The sequence below is a fragment of the Callorhinus ursinus genome, unplaced genomic scaffold (assembly GCF_003265705.2).
Source record: "Callorhinus ursinus isolate GAN/ISIS: 27379988/994484 unplaced genomic scaffold, GSC_fseal_2.0 scaffold25, whole genome shotgun sequence".
NCBI lineage: Eukaryota > Metazoa > Chordata > Mammalia > Carnivora > Otariidae > Callorhinus > Callorhinus ursinus.
Genome location: NW_027397087.1, coordinates 30,722,692 through 30,747,261, shown reverse-complemented (window position 1 = coordinate 30,747,261; position 24,570 = coordinate 30,722,692). Strand labels below are relative to the sequence as shown.

The following is a 24,570-nucleotide window of genomic DNA, read 5'->3' as shown; positions in this document are numbered from 1 at the left end:
AGAAAGAAAGAAAGAAAGAAAGAAAGAAAGAAAGAAAGAAAGAAAGAAAGAAAGAAAGAAAGAAAAAGACTTTGAAACCCAAGCAAGTCATCTGTGGCCAGAGTGGGGCCTCTTGCAAAAAAACAAAAAAACAAACAAACAAAAAACCCCATACAGACTAACACATTTTTGAGAAACAGGCGTTGGTTTCAGAGCATTACTGCAGCATTTAATTCATGGGCCGAAGCCCCTAAAATACTTTTATAGTCCATTTTTAAAGAGTTTATGTGCCCTCAGCGATTTTACCACTTTTTTAAAAAATATTTTTAAAGTAATCTCTATAGCCAATGTGGGGCTCGAACTCACAACCCCGCACACTCCACCTACTGATCCAGCCAGGCACCCCATGATTTTACCACTCTTAAGAGAAACACTATAGTTGTTTCCAAGCCGTAGCACTTAACATAGTTTCAGACACTGCATTTTAGTGACTAAGGCAACACTTGTAGATAATAGGGTTATGTCTTAGTTGCAGTGCTATGGCTGATATGGAGAGGGTACAGGGTCACCTAAAGAATAACATTCTCCTAAAAAGGTGATAGCTTTCCTTATAAGAAATGACATGTGAAGTCTAGCAGGCACGATTTCATTTATTCCATTTTGATTGCCTAAGTTTTCAGCTGGGCAGTATTCTATTTCAAGGCCATTCTGTTGCAAAACTTTGCTTTGTGGCTATAACATAACTGTGTCTGTTGTAAACCAGAGAAGACAGAAAAAAAAAGGGGGGGGGAAGAAGAAGAGATCAGGGTAAAGAGTACTCCATATAATTTTTCACATGAAGGTCTTGCGGTAGGTGACGGATTTTTAAAACCAAAATTTCTAAATTTTCTGAGCTTCTACCCTAAATGAGCTCTGTTTTTATTAAAGATTATGGTGATTCCTGTGGAGATGCTACAGTTTAGGACAAAAATGAATTGAGGACAATTGTCTAAACAAATGATTGTCATCTTTATGGTATGAGAATTATGAAGACCTGAGCAGTAACAACAGTCACTCATCCTTTATTGAGGACCGATAAGGTATGTAGCCTTTTGTGATTCCTTTTGAGGTTTCAGGGTTTGAGATGGGGTTTAGGGATAAAAATGGGAGACCAAAAATTTATCACTTAAAATAACTGTCTTGGGTTGAGTTTATTTTTGACTGATGGAAAAAAAATAAAGGGTATTTGTGTGGTATATAAAGGCACCTGAATGTTTTTTTCTAATGGCGATAGTTAATTCTATCCAAATACAGAGGTTGTATTAAGAACTGGGACAACATATTTTCACAAAACGAATGATAGGCAATATGATGAAAGATCTGAGAACTACCTCAAAAAATTGTAGCCTTGATCATAAAATACTCAAAAGTAGAGAGTGGTTGAGATGCAGTTGGGGTTGCACTTGCAGTGAAAGGGAGGTAGCTAAGTGAAGATAAAAGGTCAGGGCTTTTCCCCCAGTATCTCCAAATCTGGACTGTGATTTGCGATTTTAATAGTTTCTCAGTTGTGAACGAGCCCTAACAAACAAAACTAACAACAACAACAACAACAACAACACAACAGTCTTTCTGTGAGCTGCTTCATGTCTGGGCCTTTGACTCTAGTCTTGTTCTGTACAAAAATTCCCTTTCCTGTTCCCTCTAAAGTTATGGACTTTTTTTTTTTAAAGGACCTTACAGGTTTCTCAGAGGTATCTGCACAGTTCTTGAAAATATTAGTATCATAACTTCCCATTCCAAGGACTTTAAGTAGGCCAAAAAGGAAAAAAATTGAGTAAGGTTTCTTATGTCCTGAATATGAAGATTTCCCTGGAACTAGAAGCTTATAATCATGGTCCAAAGACACAGTTTTTTCACCAACAAAACATATGTCACACACATCTCTCTTGTTCTAGTTCCAGAAATTGACAGATCTCACTCTATACTGGCTTAACATCTGGAACAAAACCTTGTTTCATAGACAGTGCACTCACTTAAGCCGTAAATCTTTTTCTGACAACTCAAAGCAGTGATAGTGACAAGAACCAATTATTTTACGATGTGAAGAGAAACCAGAGTATGAAGAACAAATTATTTTGGAAGATATTTTCTGACCTACTCTAGTTAGCAGCATTGATGTGTTTAGTCCAGATGATATTCTTATTTATCCAAATCAGCTTCTGGTCCAGTTACTCAAATTCTCTGAATTTCTTAGTTCTGAGGACTGAGGTTAGCAAATTTCATTAGCAATTCTTCCCCAAACTTTCATCTGCCACGATTTCTAATAGACTCTAACCTCCAAATGTGCTTGTTTCATCTTTCCTGTTGCTTTGGAAACCCCTATGTATCATCATTTAGAGTCTATTTTGCATTATTATAGTTCTTTATAAATAGACTCACTGTGTTCTCATCTTTAGGTATGAAGATTTGTTTTATAGTGATTGCTTTTATACATAGGACTTATAATATTCTAAAATTTTGCTTTTCCTTAAATATATGCATTAGTCAAAGTATTAATAAAGCTTCTATATTAGATCTTATAGATCATACTAAATCTATACAGGCAAAGTATTTCACTGTGCACATGTTCTGTAGCAAAATAAAACCAAAGCTAAGTAAGTAAAATACAGGGTCAAGTAAACAATCTAGCAGGGACTCTCCCAAAGCCACAACCACTTTTTACCCTAATTTATAGTTTCATTACTGGCCACACTTTTATTCTCCTTACTTTTTTTAGTTTCTTCCTTAGATCTATCCCTTACATATGCTTTTGTATAATAACACTAACCTCTACTGAATTCCTCCTTCCAAGGCAGCTTGGCCAGTTTCACTTGAACTCTAGATGGCCCATATGATACAAAAGGCTATGTCGTGAAGACCCAGGAATGTAATAGTAATGATATTTCTATTGCCTTTTCTCTCCTCTATTCTTTTACCTATCACCACTAATATGAAGCTACTATTAAACTAAAATGACCATACCTACATAGTCAGCTAAATACCTCTCTCTGCCCTCTCTCTGCTTGTTTTGCTTTAATATCCCCCCACTTTTTTTTTTTTTTTTTTTTTTTTTTTTTTTTTTACTTCATAGAGTACAACTGTTTCAGAGCTGAGAAGTTGAGAGAATCTTTCCTCTATCATTTTCAGGGTAGGAAAGATGATTTCGTAATACTCCAATCTTCGACAAATTTTGCTGTTTAAAATGTTATGAAAGAGGGGAGCCTGTGTGGCTCAGTCAGTTAAGCATCTGCCTTCAGCTCAAGTCATGACCCCAGGATCCTGGGATTGAGCCAGGGTTGGGGCTCTCCGCTCAGTGGAGAGCCTGCTTCTCCCTCTCCCTCTGCGGCTCCCCCCACCTGTGCTTTCTCTCTCAAATAAATAAATAAAATCTTTTAAAAAATGTTATGAAGGCTTACTTAACAGCATTAATCATTAGGGCAATGCAAACTAAAACTACAATGAGATACCATCATACCCTTTTATGCCGATTAGAATAGATTAAGATAAAAAACAAAACCGAACAACCAAATAAATCAAAACTTGACAATACCAAGCGGAGCAACTGGAACTCTCATACTGCATCACTGGTGGAAATGCAATATGGTACAGCCACATTGAGAAACAGTGTGAGAGTTTCTGATAAACAAAGTCTAAGGCCCAACAAGCCCCCCTCCCAGGTATTTACCTAGGGAAAATGAAGACATAGGTCTACACAAAAATCTGCGTACAAACAGTTATAGAGGCTTTATTTGTAATCACCAAAAACCGGAAATATCCCAAATGTCCCTCAACTGAAGAATGGATAAACAAACTGTGGTTGGACTGCTACTCAGCAATGGAAAGAAACAAACCACTGATGTATGCAACATGGCAAATTTTAAATGCATTATGCTAAGTAAAAAAATCAAAAACAAAAGTTACATATTGTATGATTCTATTTATTTGCCATCCTGGAAAAGGCAATATTATGGGAATAAAAATCCAATCAGCGGTTGCCAAGGGCTATGATGGAGAAATTGATTGTGTCAGTAGAACTCAATGAACTCGTAGAAGATTCCAGTATCGTTCTCATTACATGAAACTTAGTAGTAATGAAAATAGGGGAAGAAAAAAAATAATGTGCAATAAATCAGCCAAACAGTTATAACTAGAATGTCTGTATTCCATGAGTCATTACATTTGAACCAAATTTAAGAGGAAGTGACCTTGTTAGCTGTCCTTTCACTATTTTTTGATAGTAAGATAAAGTTAAAAATGCCTTGCGTTTGCATGTAGATTTTCTGCCGTAATAATTCATTAAACAAAATTTAATTTAAAAATGTTAAACATACAGAATAGTTAAAAAAGCCTGTGCCCCTATAAACTTAATAAATGCTATAATTTTGTCATATTTGTTTAGATACTTCTTAAAAAAGCAATACAATGCTACAGTTGAGGTCCCAACTTCATCCCATTTCCCACATTCCTTCGCTAGAGGTAGCCACTATCCTGAAACTGGTATATATCCTTATATTTCAGAGATTCATCCATGTTGGTAGATGTCAGGATATTTCACTAGTTTTATTTTATTTTATTCCAAATTTTTATTTAAATTCGAGTTGGTTAACATATAGTGCAATATTGGTTTCAGGAGTAGAATTTAGTGATTCATCACTTACATATAATACCCAGTGCTCATCCCAACAAGTGCCCTCCTTAAAACCAACCGATCACCCGTTTAGCCCATCCCCCACCCACCTCCCTCTATCAACCTCAGTTTGTTCTTGTGTTAAGAGTCTCTATGGTTTGCTTCTCTCTCTTTTTTCCCCTCCCTCCCCTTATGTTTATCTGTTTTATTTCCTAAATTCCACATATGAGTGAAATTATATGGTATTTGTCTTTCTCTGACTGACTTATTTCCTTAGCATAATATACTCTAGTTCCATCCACCTTGCTGCAAATGGCAAGATTTCATTCTTTTTGATGGCTGAGTAATATTCCATTGTATACATATACCACATCTTCTTTATCCATTTATCAGTCTATGGATACTTGAGCTCTTTCCATAGTTTGGCTATGTTGATAAGGCTGCTATAAACATCAGGGGGAATGTACCCCTTTGAATCTCTATTTTTGTGTCCTTTGGGTAAATACCTAGTAGCACAATTGCTGGATCATAGGATAGTTCAATTTTAAGTTTCTGAGGAACCTCCGTACTGTTTTCCAGAGTGACTGCACCAGTTTGCATTCCCACCAACAGTTAGAGGGTTCCCCTTTCTCTGCATCCTCACCAACATCTGTTGTTTCCTGTGTTGTTAATTTTAGCCATTCTGACAGGTGTGAGGTGGTATCTCATCGTGGTTTCAATTTGATGTCCATGATGATGAGTGATGTTGAGTGTCTTTTCATGTGTCTGTTAGTCATCTGGATGTCTTCTTTGGAAAAATGTCTATGCATGCCTTCTGCCCATTTCTTAATTAGATTATTTGGTTTTGGGTGTTGAATTTGATCAGTTCTTTATAGATTTTGGTTACTAACCCCTTATCAGATGTGTCACTTGCAAATATCTTCTCCCATTCTGTAGGCTGCCTTTTAGTTTTGTTGATTTTTCCTTCACTAACTTTAATTATTGTATAGTACTCCATTGCATGATTATAGACATTTATAATCACTACTAGTCATCATTACTGCAAACAATACCCCAGTGAACATCTTCATAGCATCTCCTAGGGCATATGTGTAAAAGTTTCTCTAGGTGCAGGATTTTCAAACTTTTATGGCCAATATGTATGGTGAAAAATAATTTTACATTCTATCCCATATACACCTATGTGCATAGTATATCATCACAGGCCAACTTGCCTAGAAGTAGATCTATGACAGAAATCTGTGTGCAGGGCATTTATTTGGGAGTGTCCTTGGATCAGCACTTGTGGCAGAGTGAAAGAAGCAGGAATGAGCAGAGAAAGTTTTGGGGTCTAATGAAGTGGCATCAAAAACCTCGGCTGATCCCACATTGGCTGCAGTGATCTTTCATCAGAGTAATTTTGAATTGGGACAATGGAATCAAGCCTTTATATGCCTGCATCGACCAGTTACTGGATACAGCTGCACCCAGGAAGAGGGCGTGACCTTGGGCAAGTAACTCTCTTCCTGGAAAGAGTCCTGGAGAGGGACTCAGCTAAAGCGGTTGACTGCCAACCCTCTCAGCAGCTGCGTGAACTAACGCTTCAGTCTTGGAGAGGGAGAATCAAGGTGGCACACAAAAATTCACAAAGCCATCCCTACTCTAATATTTTCTGTTCTATTTCATTTATAAGAAATGTTTATTATAACCCTTAAATCAATTTCACAATCCACTAATGGATCATGAATCACGTTTGAAAAAAAAACTGCTTTATAGTATATACCCAGAAATGGAATTGCTGGATTGTAGGGCATATGCATTTTCAATCTTACTAAATATTGCCAAACGGCTTTCCAAAAGGATTGGGCCATTTAACATTCCCAGCAACAGAACATGAGAGTTCCGGTTTTTCTACAGCCTCAATAACCCTCGCTATTGTCAGATTTTTAAATGTCTGCCCATCTGATAGATGTATTACTGGGATAATACAGTAGAGAATCTGAAACCCATCCTTTGATGAAAGTGAAAACATTCCCAATATTGTAGGACACCAAAGATTGACTTCCTGCTGGCTTATCAACCACCAAAAGACATGTGCACTTCCCTGACAATTGGGTAACGTTCAATGTTTAGTCTTGCAAAATAAATCTTTTAGTCTTTTTTTAAAAAAAGATTTTATTTATTTATTTATTTATTTATTTCGGAGAGAGAAAGAAAGAGAGAGTGCACAAGCATGAGCAGGGGGAGGGGCAGACACCTGCTGAACAAGGAGCCTAATGCAGGGCTAGATCCCAGGACTCGGGGATCATGAACGTGAGCCAAAGGCAGGCGCATAACCGACTGAGCCACCCAGTGCCCCAAATCTTTTAGTCTTATAATTTGTTCTATGGCACCTGGCAAAGAGCATAGCATATAACAGCACAAAGTAAAATACCTTTGGATCAAAGGAGAAAAGTCTATGCCTTGAAACGTGGCGTTGAAGCTTTCACTTTTTTTTTAATCCCCTAGGCAGTGTGGTTTGGTAGAAGCCTATTGGCTCAGGAATTGTGAGCGAGGCCTGGGCTCTGACCTAGTCCAGCCATGTGATTTGGTAAATTTACTCCACCTTTTTGATCCTCAGTTTCTTCATCTCTACAATAAGGATTTTCCTATGTATCCACAGAGAGTTTGGAATACTGAGTTCTCACAACCAATTGATATTATGTAACAGAGAATCAAAGAATTGGGAACCTGGAGATCCGATTCTAGTGCTAGCTCTCCTCCCACGACTGGATGTGTATGACCTTGGACAAATCGCCACTTTGCAAATGGTCACTTTGGGGAAAATAAAATGGTTACAAGATGACCTCTTTCCTGCTCAAGAATCCTATGTTCTGGGTCAGAAAAACATGAAGTCTGTTTATGAAAGCTGACATTCTCATAGAGCCATCATGATGTGGATCAGTGCTACATCTTAAATCCATCTCTAATTGCCTGTCCCACCTCAAATGCACTATAACCAATCCATTTAGCCCTGCCCTCATCCAGTTGCCCTACATGTTACTGGACCTCTGCCCTTGAGATTTTCCCTTGCAAGCAACAACCATTTTTATTACCTTTAGTATTTCAATCCTTGCTTCTAACCTTGTGGCAAACAGAGCCTCATGCTATGTGATCATCAGAAGAACATGAAATGGAAGAATAGTTTTCTTGTCTCTTCACAACTCCACTAATTCCCTATCCCTTTTTCGCATAGTGTGTTAAGAATGAGCTGTATCATTATCTACTCTCTTCAGCCTGAATCAAAGATCTATGGCTCTCCTTCCTTCATTGTGCCATCCATGACCTTCCAGGCAGCACTGAACAGGCCGGCAGGGTTCGCCATCTCTAAAAGCTTTTCTTCCATTTCAGTTCTAATACATCCAAATAAAAGCCTCATACCAACTTCTTTCTGTTTCCCTTTCGGTAGAATTTAAAACTCTGTAAGTTACTATTACAACATCTAAATTCTATTACATCAATAAGGTGATGTTTATTAAATTCAAAATGCTGTTAAAATAATTACAACCAATTACGAAAACACACAGGGTTATAAGCAGAGAATGTAGAAGAAGGATATACATTTCTAGGAGATAGGACAGCAATGGGGACTGTAGAGAGCCTAAAATAGCCTTAGGAAGAGCTTTGGAGATCTTTTTGTTTTTAACTAAAATCTTTATTATTAAAAGGCTATTTTTCTCCAAATTCTGAGTAAAGTAATTGCTAGAGTTCTTCCCTTCTGGATTAACTTTGCCCTTAATATAAGTAGTTTGATATAACTAACCAATCCATCTCTCTGTCTGTACACATTTGTAGGGGAGCCCAATCCTTATGGACTGCTGAGGCGTAAATTCTTTCTTTCAATTAAGAACCTCGTGCCCTGAATCTGAAAGTGATCTGAATGAGAGGCTATCTCCACCGTATTGGAGAGAGGCAAAGGGAGAACAACACATAGGCCTTAATGCTCTGCTCCTCTTAGATAACATCAACACTTGGACAGTAACTTTTCCACCAAGAATAGAAAGAAAGGAGAGGAGGAAGCTAGCAACCTCAAACTATGTCTGGAACAACTCATCATATTTCTTCTTTAGAAAGATTAGCCTGGCAACAAAGGGAAGGAAGGGTGGAAGAGGAAAAGACAGGAGATAGGGAATCCAATGAGTTGATTCCTACAAGATTTCAGGTAAAACAACAACAAACAAACAAACAAAAAAACAGAAGTACAGTTTGAACCAGGTCAGTGGGAATGAAAATTGCAATGAGGAACAACAGGAACAATACAACTGTATGTTAAAAAGGTTATATGGATTGGCTTTAATGATTAAATGTTTAAGAAGAAGGTGGGGAGAAGTGCCTGGGTGGCTCAGTCGGTTAAGCCTCTGCCTTCGGCTCAGGTCATAATCTCAGGGTCCTGGGATTGAGCCCCATGTCGTTGGGCTCCCTGCTCAGTGGGGAGCCTGCTTCTCCCTCTCCCTCTGCCTGCCACTCCCCATGCTTGTGTGTGCGCACGCTCGCGCAAGGGCTCTCTCTCTCTCTCTCTGTCAAATAAATAAATAAGATCTTTAAAAAAAAGAATGAGGGTGGGGAAGAGGAGTTGATTACTCACAGGTTTTGACTTTTGTGATTGGTGCATGGTGGGTACTATTCAAGAAATTAAAGAAATAGGAGAAACAGGTTTGGGATAAAGGAGTTTACCTTCAAAAACATTGAGTTTCAGGTGCGCTTGGGACTGAGATGTCTGGAGGTAACTGAATATACATTCCTGAAGCACAGAAGAGAGGTATGTGTCTGTCTCCTAGTCTGAGGCAGGAAACAGAAGTATTTTATGTTTAAGTTTACTTTTTTCAATTGCAGGTCTTTCCCCTCACCAATAAAAAGGGCATCCCTGTTGTCCACCCTTGCAGAATGCATGTCTGGGCCAATCAAGAAAAAGAAAGACTTATGTTGTCTGATTTGTTGAGCTTCATGTTTCCCAAATATCCTAGCTGTAACAACAGTGCTGAGTCCATGAGAAAAGCTGACTCATATTTCCTGCAAGTCAGCACAGATATCCATCCTTCCAAATTATTTGAACCTTTGGCCACTCCCAAAGAGAATCGAAGTTTGGAACAATTTATGAGCATCTCTTTCATTTGTTGAGAACAATTCTAGTACATCTGTTATTTTTTCCAGAGTAAAAAAAAAAAAGCTTTTCCTGACTTGTGCCCACCCCTATCTCTATGCTCCAAATACGGATACCATCACCTTTCACAGAAAGTCTAGGTTTTCTCAGGATTCGTTCAAATGTTCTCTATTTGTCACCTTCCATTCCCACAATCAGAATTAATCACTCTACTCCCCCCGTCTCCACAGCAATAGTCCTACCATTTAGTGCAGGACTTTTCATAGTGTGATTTTTATTAAAGTGACATGGCTGGGAATATACCTTGTGCTTTAGAGGCATAAGGTGCTCATCTTTGTTTTTCTTCTGTGCCCAGCGTAGCACTTTGTGTATAAAATCTGATTGACAGGAATTTGTCAAAAGTTATAAAAATATTGTCTTACCCTTTAAAGAAAGTCAGGAGGCATAACTGTCTATGGACAATGACAGTTAAAAAGACACACTACATATAAATGACTTTCTTTTGCAGATCATTCAAAAACTAAAAATTGAAATTAGAAGGACTTGTTGAGAAAGGTGAAAGCATTCAGGAGGGTGTTGAGGGTAAAAGCATTGAGGAGGGTGTTGAGGGTAAAAGCTTTGAGGACGGTGTTGAGAGGTGATAATTTTCAAATTTGTGAAAAAGTGCTGAGTCACAGATATGACTCCTCAGCTGGCCGCCAACAGGCTAGGGACAGCAGTGGTACAGACTGCTTAGAGCCCTCCTGTCCCTGGACACTGCTCTCAAGTATTGCATTTAAAATTTGTCATTGCTACTATTCTTGTGAGTTGTTCAGATAATTTGTCTTTCAAAAGTATTTCATCCGATTTGTGTTTTTAAGAAATAAATTGATAATTTGACCATATTTCTAATAAATTTCAGTTTGTGGATTAAATACACTAGAGATACACTGTAGATTAAATACACCGTTGCACAATGAATAGAATTTGGCAACGTGTGCCGCTTTGGGACACATCCAAAGAATTTCTTTTTTTTTAAAGATTTTATTTATTTATTTGACAGAGAGAGACACAGTGAGAGAAGGGAACACAAGCAGGGGGAGTGGGAGAGGGAGAAGCAGGCTCTCCGCTGAGCAGGGAGCCCAATGCGGGGCTCGATCCCAGGACCCTGGGACCGTGACCTGAGCCAAAGGCAGACGCTTCACGACTGAGCCACTCAGGCGCCCCATCCAAAGAGTTTCTAAAGAATGATAAATCCCTGGTGGAAGGCTTTCTCACCCATAAGGAGGCCCCATGGCATAGATATCAAGACCACTTTATAGAAGGCTCCAGGTTTTCATTTAAAGATGTGGGAAACTTCTGGTATAGCAATTAAAGGTGAATAGATTTAACAGGTGGAGAGGATTAGTCTGTACAACAGCTTGAGCTTCCAGTGCTTTAAACTGTTACCGGTTTCAAAGTTTTCCTTCATGCACCATTCAAACCATAGTATTTAAAAATAACTTTTAAGAAATAACCAGATACAGTTCCAGGTGTAAAAAATGGCATAATTTCAGAAATGGCATGAGGTCCAAACATCTGAGCCACATTTTTCTATGTGGCTCATGTCTACATTGTTAGACTCCCTTGCCCAAATCACATTTAGGGTTTAAGTTTGTTTAACTGTGACTACAGTGACCTACGCATGGGATGTTGAGAGAACTCAGGATAGGACCGTTAAGGGCTCTGAGATATTTAAAGGCACTTCCTGAGAATACAGTCAAATACTACTTATTGTTTTTCTACTGCTTTTTTTTTAAAGATTTTATTTACTTATTTGACAGAGAGAGACACAGCGAGAGAGGGAACACAAGCAGGGAGAGTGGGAGAGGGAGAAGCAGGCCTCCCGAGGAGCAGGGAGCCCGATGTGGGGCTGGATCCCAGGACCCTGGGATCATGACCTGAGCCGAAGGCAGACGCTTAACAACTGAGCCACCCAGGTGCCCCTTTACTGCTTTTTAATATGTTCTTTCAGAAAGTGTGTTCTTTGGGGAAAAAAAAGTGTTCTTTGATTAAAAAAAACACAAAACTTCAAACCTTTTCAACTTTTGAAACTTTTTAGAATCCCAGTCTATAAACCATGCTTGTAACTATATGCCCATAATATATTTTTTTTAAAGATACATTTATTTGAGAGAGAGTTTGTGCACAGAGTGGCGGGGGGGGGGGGGGGGGGGGGAGAATCTGGAGCAGACTCCCTGCTGAGCAGGGAGGGAGCCCTACCACATAGGGCTCAATCCTGCCACCCATGAGATCATGACCTGAGCTGAAAACAAGAGTCCAGTGCTTAACCTACTGAGCCACCCAGGCGCCTCTATATGCCCATAGTATTTTAATTGGCAAATGTAGATAAAATATTTGTATCTTTTTTGCCAATTAAAAGAGTGCTCTTTGTTGTTCCTCAAAGAAGAATTGACTAGATAGGCCTCACAGGGATTAAAACCGATGAAAGGCTAAGTCTGCATCCAATGGGGAAAGAATGGGAAGTGTGCAATTAGACTTTAATTTTTTTTACAGTTTTATTGAAATATAATTGACATACAGGGGACTACACATATTTAAAGTTTGCAACTTGGTAAGTATGACATGGATAGTGGACATACCCATCATCCCCCCAAATTCTCCTGTGGCCCCTTATACCATAATCTCTCCCTTGCAATCACTGACTGGCCTATAGCCAGGCCCTCATGTTGGGAATAAAAACACTGTGGATGACATGGGCAGCAGGAAGAAGGGTCCAGCCTGGCAAAGATATTTAGCTTTTGGTTTAATGGAGTTAAAACACTGCATGTAGGATGTGCTTAAAAATAAAGTTATCGACTCCCAGTATTTTCAAGCCAAAAACGATCTTGATCTTTTGATCTTCATAACTTTATCGAATACTTAATTATTTGAAGTGTGGCAAAAACTTGCTTCCTTCTTTCTTGCCCTTTTTCTAAACCATTCCTCACACAAGAGTGATTTTTAAAATTAAATTTGCCCAGAGCTGTAATCACTTATTTTTTAATGAAAATTAATAGTATCAAGTAGACATGCTTTTAGAGTAGTTGCACGTAAATGGAGGGGCATGTTGTCTGGGCCATTTTGGAGCAAACATTTATAAGACCATAGAGCACATTTTATGGTCAGAGAACACAATTTTTCAGTGCTAAAAATTAATTGGTCCTATATTAGTACTTCTGATTATTATGTGTTAACCATCTGAGCTAAAAACTTATACTAATTCTTATTTTTTGGGTGGTGGTTTTTAAACTTACATGGAATGGGAGCAAACAATCCTAGTGATCACCTCCAATGGGAGCAAACAATCCTAGTGATCACCAAACTCATTTACCATTTTGTGGGGGGAGGGGGAAACTCACCTGATACCTTTAAAAAAATACATGTTTTATAAAGTAGAATAGGAGTTATTATTTACTGGGTAGAGTTTCAGTTTGGGATGATGAAAAAGTCCTGGTGATGATTGCATAGCAATGTGAATGCCACTGAACTATACACTTAAAAATAGTTAAAATAGTACATTTTATGTTATGTATATTTTATCCAAATAAAAAGATAAAAATTCATTGTCTTCATAGCAAATTTCACTAGAAAATGCCCAGCTAAGCACTTAAAAAAATATATTTGGAACTACTAGATCAAGAAACTACACACTTATGGGGCACCTGGCTGCCTCAGTTGGTAGAGCATTCCTCTCTTGATCTCAGGGTTGTAAGTTCGAGCCCCATGTTGGGGGTAGGGGTTACTCAAAAATAAAACTGAAAAAAAAATACATGCTTATAACAGTACATATTATTTTTCTTAGTAACACATTGTACAAAAATGGTTAAGAATGACTGATTTGGATTACCACTTGGATTAAAAAACCCCACACCACTAAATGTACTTATCAAATAGCACTGATTAGACAACTATAAATGACACTAACATGACATTCAAAACACTTAGAAACAACATACATTATTTAACAATTTTCAGTGAAAGTAGTATTTTTCTGTGTGGCATTTTCTATGTGGCTGATGCTCATACATTTTTAACAAGGAAACTGAAGATCAGAACATACAATTTGACCAACTTAGTGCTGAACAGGCTCAACCTCAGGTTCTTTTTGTTTTTACTTGAAATACAGTTCTTTGGCCCATATGTTGCCCAAAATATAGACATAGATGTCATACTGCAAACATCACTGTTCCCAACTTCCTTGCTCTAATGCCTTTCAGTTGCAATTACAATAAAATCTGATCTTATTTCTATATTTTCCTAGGCCCTGGGGGAATGGGCCCTCACTCACCTCTCCAGACTCATTCCAGGCTCCTCTTTATACCTTGGTTTCTCAGCACCAGACTCCACTCAGTTCTAATAGCCAAGGTCCTTATTACCACAGATCCTTTGCACAGCCATTCCCTCTGCCTTATACAATTCCCCAGAGCATTTCTCACATTACTGACTCCTCATCCTTCAGATGAGCCTTTCCTGACCACTGTTTTTTTTTTTTTTAACCTATCCTATTATCTGCTCTCCCAGAATTCTGTTCAGAACCTTTATACATGTTTTCCTCCAAAATGTGTGAAGTATTTATTGTCCCTCTTTTTCCAACTAGTCAGTTCCATGAAAGCAGACCTTTTCCTGTTTCCCTCAAGGCTGTGTCCCCTCAGCGTTTGCGTTTCAATGAATATTTGTTGACTGACTGAATGAATACAATGGAAGAAATGGAGATAGGAAATAGAGCTGTAAACTTGGTTAGTAAAAGGGATTAATGCCTATTCTGCACAATTGAGAAAGTGGATTTGAAACCATAGGGACTTTTAGGGTCCTATTTCTTCCTTCATTTGACCATGGAATAATATCTAACATTCATTGAGTACTTTCAGGCACTACGCTAAGCACTTCACATGTATTATACAATTTAACCTCACAACAACCCTGTTGCTGTTATCAACCTTTATTACTCTCATTTCTCAGAGGCAATTTGCCAACAGCCACTAATGGTGGAGCCATAGCCAGGTTTAAGTAGGCCATATCCCATTAATCCAATGTAATCGACACCCCTTCATTCAACAATAGGAGTTTTATCAACGTACTTTTCAGAGAACCCCCCCCCGAATTCCCCATTTTACCTGCCCTTCAGTATCTTTGGACCGAAACCTACTAGCGGGGTGCTAACCCCTCAGGGGGTTTCCTGGGGGATTCTGAGCGCCCTTGGTGTAGGAGCTGCCGCTCAGACTGACGCGTGGTGCTTTGGCTGGGTAATGTCAGGACTGTCAGGGCTGCTGGGGAGGAAGGAGGAAGCAGGTCAGTTGGCCCAAGACGATCCTTGACCCTCGGGGTGGTGAAAGGGGAAGGGAAGATGTTTCTCACCCACGCCCGCCTCAGGCTCGGGATCTCCCGACCGCAGGGGAAACCAGCGCGCGTTTCCCCAACTACTGCTAGCGTCACGCGCCAGGGCGGCTCAGCCCCGCCCACCTTCTCCGCCCAGCTGAGAGTCAGGCGCTAGGACCCCACAACCCTCAACCCGGCACCGCCCCGCCCCCTGGGGCTGGGCCTGGCTCGCGATTGGCCTTTGTGGGCAGCGATCCCCGCCCCCGCCCACTCCGTCACTGCCAAGATGGCACCAGTCGCAGTGGCGGCGGCCGCGGCGGCTGGAGCCAGAGAAGGAGGCGGAGGCAGCGGCGGCTGCGAGGGGAGGGGGAGTCCCGTCTGACTGAGACGGCAGGCCTGGGCGGGCGGGGGTGCCGCGCAGGGCGGAGCGCCGGGCTGGGGATGAGCTAAGCGGGTTCAGAGCGCCGCGGCATTCAGCCCCTCGTGTCCCGCCGCCGTCGGGAGGGGACTGGGCACCACTCTCCAAGCTCGACTCGCTGCTTGCGCGGGAGCCAGCGGTGAGGTGAGTGCGGGGGTGGCGGCGCGGACAGCGGTGGCATGTGGAGCTGTCACGGCCCGGAGCGGTGACAGCAGTGGTCGCGGGAGCGGGGTCGGCAGGGCTCGGAGAGGTGGCGCGGCTGGCCGCGACCTCCTCCCGGGGGCTTCTCAGAGCCCGGCCGCCCTCGGCGGGCTGGGTCCGCTCTGGGCTGGCGCGGCGGTGCTGAGAGTAGCGCCCGCACCTCTGTGTCGGACGCGTGGGGGGCTCCGGTGTTTTCTTTCCAGATTTTCTATTCCGGGCTGGTTTGGGGCTCTTGTTGTTGGGAGGTGGGGGTGGGGTGGGGGCGGGGGCGGTGAGAGGGGAGGTCCTGAGCTGGGATTTTGACAAGCCCGTTACGTAAGACGGAGGTGGCCTTCCGGAATCCCACCTGCTCGATATTTTAAAACAGGCAGCAGCGGGAGCCTGGCGGGCCCCCAGAGGCCCGATTTTCCTCCCGGGGGTCTGCTTAGCCACCCTGGCCAGCATGGGTCGGGTTAGCGTTCAAGTTGGTCAGTTGCATTTTTTGTGTGTGTGTGTGTGTGTGTGTGTGTGTGTGTGTGTCTGTCTATTTTTGCGGGGGTGGGGGGGACGTTCCTGTTGGCCACCATTCCCTTTGAAGTTTATCGCTTTGAGGGAGGGAGGAGAAAAAAAGAAGCTTGTGACCCAAAACTGGGTCGCAGCGACAGCTTTTCATTATCGTGCTTTTAAATGACAGATGTGCTGGAAGATTTTTGTTATTGTTCCAGAGTGCTTTTAATTCAAACGTATGGTTACGCCTGGAGGCTTAGAGAAGGGTTTTTGTCTTACAGGACAGTTATTTGTTGTTTGCAACAGCAGGACAGGCATCAGTCAACAGGCATGTATTTATTTGAGGAGAAAACGCGTGTCAGCCAGCTAGAGACTCGTGAGGACAGAAATTGTATTACTCCGTGAATATGTTATTCTTTCAAATGCATTGTACGTTAATTAAAATAATAGCCCAAGTGTGTAAGAAGCAATTTTACAAGATTGCAAGCTGTTGTTTGGTGTATATAGTCTCTATTTTCTGCTTGCCCTAATCTACCTCTTCTCTCCTCTTGGGGGAAGGAGGCGGAGACACCTGTAAACAGCGTAACCCAGGTTACACTAATCTATTATAGTACATTTGAGATTATTGTAGAAAGTAGTCTCTGGGGGACCTAAGATTAGGTAATAAGTAAGGACTCTTGGGCAAGTTACTCAGTTTATGTTTAGAGTAGATAGTTCTGGGAATCCAGCTTTTGAAAACTTAAGTATACAGAATTTCTGAGCTATTTGAACCCTGTTTGAATTTATAATGAAACAAAAGGTTGTATTTGGCTTCTTTTATTGGAACTTTGTTTTATTTTGGCCAGAATTAAACATTTTGGGCAACTTTTACTTCATTTTCACAATTTCCCTTGGAACTGCAGCTCTCAGTAGGAGTCCAGACTAGTATATATCATGCCATCATCATCATTATATATATTATATGTTATATAATTTTCTTTTTCTGAATGATTAAATATAGACTTCACTGTGGAATTTTTAAAGAATGTACTTTTTAGGGAAATTAATTGATCTTGACACCAGCCCAATAGAAATAAAATAAGAGTAAATTTTGGTCTGTTTTAAATTTATGTACACAAATTTACACTTTTGAAAATCGGTGAAGCGATGTAAATTTTTGTTTGTGCAAGAGAGCCAGAAGCTGATGCTGATTTGTTCTGAACTTTTCCACATGAATTACCACTGGCTTAAATAGTTATTGATTCTTAAGCTCCTGGAGCTGTTGGCCTATATATGGCAGCTTGAATAATATTTGGAATAATTGGAAAGCTATAAGAAGGAAAGAGTATGTGCTATTTATTAATTCATTCAAAAATAATAAAAATCATGGCAGAATTGTAAAAAAAAAAACCTTATTTTTTTCATTTGAGTGATATTATTTACACTACCTTTTTGTTTCCAGAATTCTTCTTAACAGTCTACCTACTATGGAAACCTAGATTTAAGCACTGATCCAGGTAGAGATGTATATTACAAATCTTGTATCATTCCTATTTAAATTGGTGGCTCATTATTCCAAGTGGAAAACAAAAGTGGCTCTAGCAAGAAAACTGGCTTGTTATTCTTGTCCTCTCTGATGTCAGAGACTTATCTTGGGGCTTTCCTCTTTCTTACCAGATGTGGAAGATGAGACTGACTGAAGGAAAGTTGATAAAAAAAACTTCCTCTTTGTTTGTTTAATACCCCAGATTAATGATCATTGCTCAGTAGAATTTGTGAGTTGGGGAGAAGTGAAGTGCTCCACGCTTTGTTACTGTATATCCTAGTTATCACTTTGAATTCTAAAATAGCAGTGTAGAACTTAATACATAAAAAGCATTAATTTATATAGTTTGTTACTATAGCAGGGAAAAATTTATAATAGTCAAAATGCCGTATAATAGAGGAATAGTGAAACAAATGATAATCCAGTGGTAGATGCAGTTTTTAAGGGTCACATTTTCAGAAATATTTACTGACATGAGAAAGTACAATATAGTGTTGAGAGAAAAGTCGGAATATAAAGAATATACTTTGTCATCATTTATAACACATCACATATACATGGCAAAATGATTGGCAGGAGATAAATATTTTTAAAGATTTTATTTATTTATTTGAGAGAGTGAGAGAAAGCACGAGCTGGGGGAGAGACAGATGGAGAGGGAGAGGCAGACTCCCCACTGAGCAGGGAGCCCAACATGGGGCTCCATCCCAGGACCCTGAGATCATGACCTGAGCTGAAGACATACGTTCAACCGACTGAGCCACCACGCACCTCGGAAATAAATATTTTAATAAGGTATTAAAAGGTGTCTGTATGATGGGATTATAGGTCATTTTTATTTTAGTATTTATACTTTGTTCTATCTTCTGAATAGTATTACTGTAATAATGACAAGAGTGACATTAAAATGTTTTTAAGGGTCATAGGAGAAAATCCTGAAAGTCTCACAAAACCACTGCCCCAATAGGGAGACTATTTTATGATTATTAGAAAGCTAACTCAAAGTATAGGGCTTATGTAGTACACAGTAATTGAAGGAGCTAACAATTTAGGTGAAGGCACTCTTCTGGTTACCAGCACCAGCCTGGTAGTGGTTTTACATACGTAGATGATTCTATTAATGGACATTGTTGGGGCGCCTGGGTGGCTCAGTTGATTAAGCGACTGCCTTCGGCTCAGGTCATGATCTCAGGGTCCTGGGATCGAGCCCCTCATCGGGCTCCCTGCTTGGCGGGAAGCCTGCTTCTCTCTCTCCAACTCCCTCTGCTTGTGTTCCCTCTCTCGCTATCTCTCTCTTTCTCTCTGTCAAAAAATAAATACATACATACATACATACGTACATAATCTAATACACACTGTTACTCTCTAACCTCTTTTCTATTTGGATCTTATTCCCATCTTATTCCCTGTTTTATATTGATAGTGCCACCTATTGATGGACTGCTTGACTCAGTCTTTTCCTCTTTACCCAATCAGTCAGTAGATAGCAGTTTTTGAATGTTTATGAGGTACCAGGTATTTTGCTAGTCACTGAAGATACAGAGGTAAATGAAACATGATTTCTGTCCTCAAACTCTGGTTGGGAACCCTTTCTTTTTTTCTTGGGCCATCAGTGCATACTGTGTACTTTGCTTTTCCTGTTTCACTGCTCGTGGCCTGGCACCTCAGCCAGTATCTTTTTTGCTGGTGCTTATATCCTCGTTTAACTTTCTTTATGGGAGAATATGTTTTGAGGTCCAAACAACAAATTTACAAATAAGGTTTTGGAACATTACTTGATTGTATGTTGGAGAATCTTATATTCAGAAGAGCTGCTGTTATTGTTATTTTTAAAGTGTGTGATAATTTCTCGGTGCCTCCTTGTTTCCTTCTTTTAATAAAAAGCACAAGTAGAAACCAATAGGGAGAAGAGACAAACTATCAAGAAAAAAGGTGGAGAGATATCATGGGAGTTTTCCTGCTGGTGTTGTACTTTATTTTCACCAAGAATAGTGAGTCATCAAAATGTATAGTTAAGAGATACTGTTTCTACTGTACTTTTAGTATCTCTTTGGACCCATATAAAAATGCATTTTCTGTGTACATACATATATAAACTCACAGTTTAGCTATTTTCATTTCCAAATAAAAGCTGAAATAGGGAGATTGGAAATTTCTTAAATTTCTTTTTATTTTTACTGTTATATTTTATAGATGATACATTTTTTGAAAAGCTTTAAAAATACAGAAAATTACGAAAAAGTAGTAAGCACACGTATATTCATACAAATGTTAACATTTTTTCACTTTTGTTTCAGATACATTTTTAATTTAAAAAACTATGTATATCATGGTTATCACTGAATGCTAAAAGAGCAGGTGAAACTTTGTACAGTACTTGAACATTGCTGATCAAGTTAAAGTCCTTTTTGTTCTCCTCAGTTTCATCCTCCCTCCCAGAGGTAATTGTTATGATAATATCAATTGTTATTGATATTACCTTTTAATAAACTTTACATATGAACGGTACATGGCTTTGCTTTCTATTCTTTTGGAGAGCTGTGGGCTTTGGAGCCATATTCCCTTGGTTTAAATCTGGACTCTGCTACTTAACAGTTTTGTGACCTTAGGCAGATTTTTAAATCTTTCCATGCCTCCATGTCCTCATCTATCATATCGATAGGGATAATAGATCTGCCTACCTTATAAGGTTGTTGTAGAAAGCAAGTGAGTCTACATAAGGTGCTTAAAACTGTTCCTCCCCCCCCCCTTGTTTTTTAATGTGCTGGTTAATTTAAGCAGCTGTTAATATGATTTTATCATGGTATACATATTTTGAAACTTTTTAAATTTTTGCCCACCTCCCCCATCTTTGTTGGCCCTTGTAGGTCTGGCTCATTTGTGTTGACTGGTGTGTAATGTTCCATTAAATAGATATAGTGCAATTTATCATTTACTCTATTAATGAATGTTGACTGTTTTTATTTTTTATGTATTATAACAGTGCCTTGTGAACATCCTTGTATTTCCTGAAGCACATACCAGTGTTTCTCCAGGTCATATACCTGATCTTCAAATTGCGGGGTCTTAGGATATAAGCATCTTTCTCTATACAGGATATTTATTGGATATTGACAAACATTTTCTGTTCCTCCATACCAACAGCTAATGTTGTCAGACTTTTGATTTTTTTCCAATCTGATTGGTGTGAAATGGCATTTCATTTCCTATTTTTATTTCCTTTCATCTTTTCTTATATATGAGCATTTTTGGTTGTCTCTTCAGTGATTTGCCTGTACCTGTCCTTTACGCATTTTCTATTCGGCTTTTTTTTACTGCTCTTTAGGAGGTTTTTTGGTTTTGTTTGTTTTTAAATATATTCAAGATAGTTACAAATGTTAGTGAAGTTTATTTGTTTGTTGGTAAAGTTTGTTTTTATTTGTTTTTTGAAGTTTCCAAATTTCTTGAACAGTGACCATTATGGACCCAAGTTATTGTAAATTTTACACTCTAGTATATTGTTATTAGTGAACTTTCCAATGTACTTTCTTAAAATATGTATCTACATTCTCCTTCTGAAACTATGAGGAGATGTAATGTACTGTAAATGTATTTTACCTAAAACTATTTAAACTTTTGGACTTAAGAGCCAGGCAGAATTTTTGTTAATATAATTAGTACCACAGTTTTTCTTTAGTCCAAAATACGAGTCCTGCTTGAGGAGAGTTTTCTGCTTCTAAAGTGCTTACCAACTAAGGAATAAAAATGTACACATATTAAATGACCATAGGCACTTACATGTACAATATTGTAAACTATTCATCAGTGTTGAGATTGTTTTGCACAGTACTAACTGTATTTCTATTTTTGTCCAACCTACTATACGTGACTTAAAGGACTAAAAGTCTGATTAAGACAATAACTTTCCTATTATTATCATCTTAAATAAACTTAACTTAGAGTAGTTTTATATTTACAGAAAAATTACAGGGAGTTACCATGTACCATGCACCCAATTTTCCCTGTTGTTAATATTTGACATTTCTTTGTTACAACCAAGGAACCAACATTGGAACATTACTATTAATTAAAGTCCATATTTTACTTGGAATCATTAGTTTTAACTAATGTCCTTTCTGCATTCTAGAATCCCATCCAGAATACCACAGTACATTTAGTCGTCATGTTTCCTTTCGCTCCTCTGGGCTGTACTGGCTTCTAGATTTTCCTTGTTTTAGATAGCCTTGACCGTTTTGAGGAATTCGGGTCAGATTTTTTTTTTTTTAAAGATTTTATTTATTTATTTGACAGAGAGAGACATAGCGAGAGAGGAACACAAGCAGAGGGACTGGTAGAGGAAGAAGCAGGCTTCCCATGGAGCAGGGAGCCTGATGTGGGGCTCAATCCCAGGACCCCGGGATCACGACCTGAGCTGAAGGCAGATGCTTAAGACTGAGCCACCCAGGCACCCCGGGTCAGATACTTTGTAAAGTGTCCCCCAGTTGGGGTTTGTCTGATATTTTTCTCAGAGTTAGACTGGAGTTTAGGTTTGGGAAAGGACGACCACAGAGGCAAAATTCTATTCTAATTATGCCATCTCAAGGGTGGCATACTATCAATATGACTTATCAGTGATATTTTTAACCTCGATCACCTGGTTGTAGCAATGTTTGCCAGGTTTCTCTACTGTAAAGTTTTCCCATACTCTACTTTTTGGAAACAAATCACTAGGTGGAGACCATACTCAGTGGGTGGGGAATTAGGTTCCAACTCCTTGATGGGGAAGTGTCGGCAAAATTATTTGGAATTCTTTTGTAAGGGAGATTTTTCTCTTTCCCTCCACTTACTCATTTATTCAATCCATATGGACTCAAGGATATTCATTTTATAACTTTGGGTTATTATCCTATACTACTTTATTTTGTTCCTTAAATTGTTCTCTCTCAGGTTAGTTCCTGTGACCAATAGGACATACGCTATTGTTTTGTGTTTTTTAGCACTTCTTTACTTTGTGGTACTACAAGGTACTCCAAACTCATCTGCGTATTCCCTGCCTCAGTCCTACAATCAATCATTTTTCCAAGGATCCCTGGTTACTTCTATTAGAGAATGATATTAGAAACCAAGATCTGGGCACTAGGTGTGCTCATTGCTGCCGGGATATCATTGCTTCTAGGCCTTCTCAGTGTACAGACCTAGGAAATGTATGCATGCATATTAATCCACATATACAAACGTACTATTTTTATATCTATCTGTGTGTATCTATATGAAGCTAAACATGAGTTTATACTGTTAATCTTTGGCTCTACTTCAGTACCTTCTGGTTCATTCTAGCTATGCCCCCTTGCTTATGTGTAACCTCCCTCTCCAAAAGTAAGAAACCCGACTCTCACCATCTGCCATCCATTTATTTGGTCAGTCCTGTCATGAATGTACAACGGAAACAACTGTACCAACTAGAGCATTTTTATGTACAGTTCTTTTGTCTTTAGTCTTAGAGTTTCCGTCAAAGCACTGTTTTCCACAGTCACTTAGGTCAGAACTTTTTAGAACCTTTTTTCCCTTGTCCTCCATATTTTAATTTTACTTTTTATAAATTAGTCTAAGTTACATAGTAATTACATCTTATCAAAAATTTATCCAAATTTATCAAAAGGTTGTCAGAACTTCCCTTGCTTAATTATGGAGCCTTAGTTCTATATGGCCTTTTTTGCCCACTTTTGTGGCAAAAAAATAAAAATTAAAAAATAAAATAAAATCCAGTCTGTGAAAGTAGTGTTTCTTGAGGTTTAGCCAGAATAGTACTCCTTCATTTGGTTGTTAGTTGACATTTTTATGATTTGGACTGAGAGTTTTTATAGCTTCAAATATCTTTTAATAGTACATGTTGAGATGTGCCATTTAGTGGAGCACTGAAGATCATTGCAAGTAAACAAATATATAATTGAGTGCTTAGAATGTACCTGTATTCTTACAGTAATTTTATATGGATTAATTCATTTAATTCCCTCAAGAAGCCTGGGGGGGCGGGTAAGTACTTTATTATTTTGCCTTTTTTAAAGATGAGGAAATTAAGATGCTGAGAGATGAAGCAACTTGTTCAAGGTCACATGGCTAGTCAGTGGCAGAGCTGGAATTTGAATGCAGCCAGTCTGACTGTGGAACCTGCATTCTCAATCACTTTGCTATATTATCTCTAATTAAAGAGAGGTTCAAAGAATGGTAAGAGTTATAAAGGAAGTAAAACAGGATGATATGAGAAAATGACTAGAAGAGGGTACTTCCTCGGGAAGTCCTTTCTTAAGAGATGATATTTGACAGATGAGAAAGAGTCAGTTATGTGAAGAGCTGAGGAAAGAGGGATCCTTGTGGGACAGCATCAGGTGCAAAGCGTTGCAGTACAAAGGAGTTTAGGATGAGAACAAAAAGGCACCTGGCACAGAAGGCCAAGTGTAGTGAGCAAGGGCAAAAATAGTCCATGACGGGCTCTAGCACTTATTATATGTGAGGTTCCATGCAATAAATCATTCAGTAATCAAAATAACCCATTATCTCAATTTTATAGATGAAATTATTGATGGACTACTCTGCATTGGCTAAAATTAACTCTTTTTTCTCCCATTTTTTTCTTTATCCCACTGCAGTCTAATTTCTACTTCCTGAAATAAACAATAACAATAATACTTTGGACCCTTTTCTCATGAAACTCTGCCCCTTGACTTCCACTATGCTGCCCTCTTGTTCATCTTGCCTGTCCCAGTAGAAGTGTTGCTGTCCGCATTGGCTGATTGTGCTTCTCAGCCTTCACATTTCCCCTAGTAAGTCATAGTACCTCTGTGCTTTAGTTACCAATTACTCACCAAGCTGTTTTCCCAGCA

At 39.2% G+C, this 24,570-nt stretch overlaps 1 protein-coding gene and 1 pseudogene across 10 annotated transcripts in view; one reads left to right on the top strand and one right to left on the bottom strand.

The window, feature by feature from the left end:
* Window positions 1–14,217, bottom strand: part of LOC141370015 (large ribosomal subunit protein uL11-like) — a 25,450-nt pseudogene extending 11,233 nt beyond the window's left edge.
* The window catches only part of DENND4A (DENN domain containing 4A), a 144,917-nt gene continuing 121,308 nt past the window's right edge, over window positions 962–24,570 (top strand). For 4 of the 10 annotated variants that reach the window (XM_025884617.2, XM_025884614.2, XM_025884613.2 and 1 more), the window contains exon 1: window positions 15,376–15,642. The gene's annotated coding sequence lies outside the window, so the exon portion shown is untranslated. Of the gene's footprint in view, window positions 1,059–15,374; window positions 15,643–24,570 lie in introns of those variants that run through there. The other 6 variants (XM_025884619.2, XM_025884618.2, XM_025884616.2 and 3 more) reach the window with 3 other exon arrangements.